Genomic DNA, 2,931 nt, shown 5'->3' with positions numbered 1-2,931 from the left:
ATCAGTTCTCCGTATATTTTTGTGATCAGTCCTTTATCGCTACTTTTGTGTGAGAAAATGTTTTCCCAATTAGTGATCTTTCTGTTTGTTTTTAGTAATCACATTTGGTTTTTATGTGGAGGTGTATTTACTGAGGTGGAAAGATGCTTAAGCTACATTTAAGTGAAAAGGTTGCACGGAGAATGGTGGAGTTCACTTGAGAGAGCGTCATGAAAACATTCACAGTCCCTGTCTCCCATCACAAGATTGTAGATATCACCACATTTATTTATTTATTTATTTGCTTTCTTCTACTTACCTGCATTTCCTAATTTTTTAATAACAGCTTTATTGGGGTATAATTTACATATCCTGCAATCCACCCATTAGTGTGTGATTCAATGGCTTTTAGCATAGTCAGTTTTTAATATACTTTCAAATACCACCCCCACTCTCCCCAAAAAAACCAGCCCTAAGAAACCACCTTCTGTCTCCATAGATTCGTCTACTCTGGACATTTCATACAAGTGGGTTCAGACAGTCCATGCCTCTGTGATGGGCTCTTAGAATGATGTCTTCTCATTCCTTCCCTCTTATAGCATGTTCCTTTTCATGGCTGAGTAATATTCCATATTATATTTATCAGTTTGTTATTAAAAGACATTGAGGTTATTTTTACTTTTTGACAGTTATAAATAATGTTGCTATTGACATTTGCATAATTTTTGGTGTCGATGTGTGTTTTCAGTTCCTAGGTTAGATGCTTAGGAGTAGAATTGCTGGTGACTGTATCTTGGTAATTCTATGTTTAACCTTTTCAGGAACTGTCAGACTGTTTTCCAAAGCAGCTGTACCATTTGACAAACCCCCCAGTGTGTTGACGGGTTCTGATTTTCCCACATCCTCACCAGCACTTATTACCTGTCTTTTTGATTATAGTTGTCCTTGTGGGTGTGAAGTGGTATGTCATGGAGTTTAGAATTGCATATTCCTAGCAATTAATTATGTGTTTATATCGGCCTTCTATATATCTTCTTTGCAAAAATGTCTACCAGGACCTTGGCCCATTTTGTAAGTTGGTCAGGACCTTTGCCCACTTTGTAAGTTGGGTTTTTCATGTCTTTATTTTTAAGTTCTTGGGAAAAGAATTTAGACCCAGGATTTTACGCTTGCCAGGTCCTGCCCCTGTCTCCGAGAAGGTGGCAGTCCCCTGGAGGCCTGCCCGCCCTCTGAGTGGGAGAGGTCAGCACAACCACTACAGAAGCAAGTCCGGCTGGGGCCCAGCCCACAACAGATGCACAGTGAGAGTCCACAGATGGACAACTCTATCTCTAGGAACCGGTAAGCCAAAGAGGAAGAATACCCAGGCCGAAAATCAGCACCCCAGGAAGAAATGGCCAAGGCCTCACTCCAGGAGGTGGAGATAAAGCTCTGAGAAGCCAGAGGCCGCCACGGCAGCTGCCTCTTCGTCCTCCTTGGCCGTGGTGACTTATCTGCCTGTGTGTAAGTTTCTGACTGTTGGCTCGCGTGAGGCTGTAAAGGGGAAGCCTGGGAGATTAGCAGGGAAGCGGAGGGCATATCTGTCTGGGAAGGGGACTGTGGTGGGTGAGCAGGGGCAGCAGCAGGTTAGAGGCGAGCAGGGCATGGAGGCCACAGCCTGGCAGTGATGGCCACCACCCTGACTGCAGAAACCCATGGGAACATCACCAAGAGCATCCTGAAAACCCACCCTGGCGTCTGGACGCTGGGTTCTAATCCCAGCCTCATCGTTTCCTTGCTGTGTGACTACGAGGAAGTTACTTGCCCTCTCTGAGCCTCAGTTCCCCTCTGAGCCTCTCAGGTAGAAGGGAGATAACCAGGGCCCTCCCTGGCGGTGCAGCCCGTTAAGGTGCAGAGCTACAAAGCTGGCTGCAGCCACTTCGGCGTGAGTTTGATCCCAGCCAGGGAGGTAACCACAGGGCACAGCAGACCTCTCCTGTCTCACCTGCTGCTTCCCTCAGCAGTGTACTTCAACAATCTGCCTGCTGTGCCCCCCACTCTGTCGCTGGTGAATCCTCTCCCCACCCCTGCACCTCTGACCTGCACCCCAGTTCTGTATGCATAAATAAATAAATCTTTAAAAAAAGAATGGAGAGGCCCTCCCTGGTGGCCAGCGGGTTAAAGCACAGCACTGAGAAGCTAAAGCCACTTCCGCATGAGTTCGATCCCCGCCTGCCCCGGAGGTGACCACATGGTGGGGCAGACCTCTCCTGACCCGCCCGCTGCTCCCCTCAGCAGTGTACTTTGTCCGTCAGCCTGTTCTGCTCCCCACTCTGTCTCTGTGAATCCTCTCACCGCCCCTGCACCTCTGGCCTGCACCCCAGTTCTGTATGCATAAATAAATAAATCTTTAAAAAAAAAAAAGAATGGAGATAACCAGGGCAAGGATGAAGTGGTCATAGCTTGGGGTTTTGGTGGAGGCAGGTTGTTGATGGGAAGCTCTGGCCAGCAGGCTGACTCACAGGGTGTCCGCAGGCCCTGGACTCAGATCCAGAGGACTGTCACCCTGAAATGGAAGCCACAGATGCCCGTGAACCCTCAAGACAGTTGTGGGAAGGTTGACCCTGAGGCAGGAGCCCAAGTGTGCTGGCTGACCTGAAGCCCCTCACCGGCTGCAGGGCAAAGGCCAGCCACAGTGGTCACGTGACCGGCTCAGGCCGGCCCGGGGTCAAGTCCCAGTGCTTCCACTTCCTTGCTCTGGAGAGGCAAGGACTGCCCCTCTGTGCCTCACTTTACCCTTCAGAAAACGGATTTGACCGCAGTGCATACTTTATAGAAAGGCAATAAAGACTAAATGCTTTGATATCAGTACACTATGGATTCAAGTTTTAGCTTTATTTTCTTTTAAAGATTTATTTATTTATGCATTCAAGAGCTAGGGTGTAGGACAGAGGTGCAAGGGGTGAGAGGATT

The sequence above is a fragment of the Condylura cristata genome, unplaced genomic scaffold (assembly GCF_000260355.1).
Source record: "Condylura cristata isolate star-nosed mole 26May11 unplaced genomic scaffold, ConCri1.0 scaffold00022, whole genome shotgun sequence".
Taxonomy (NCBI): Eukaryota; Metazoa; Chordata; class Mammalia; order Eulipotyphla; family Talpidae; genus Condylura; species Condylura cristata.
The sequence above is the reverse complement of the archived record's forward strand: the minus strand, read 5'-3'. Positions refer to the sequence as shown.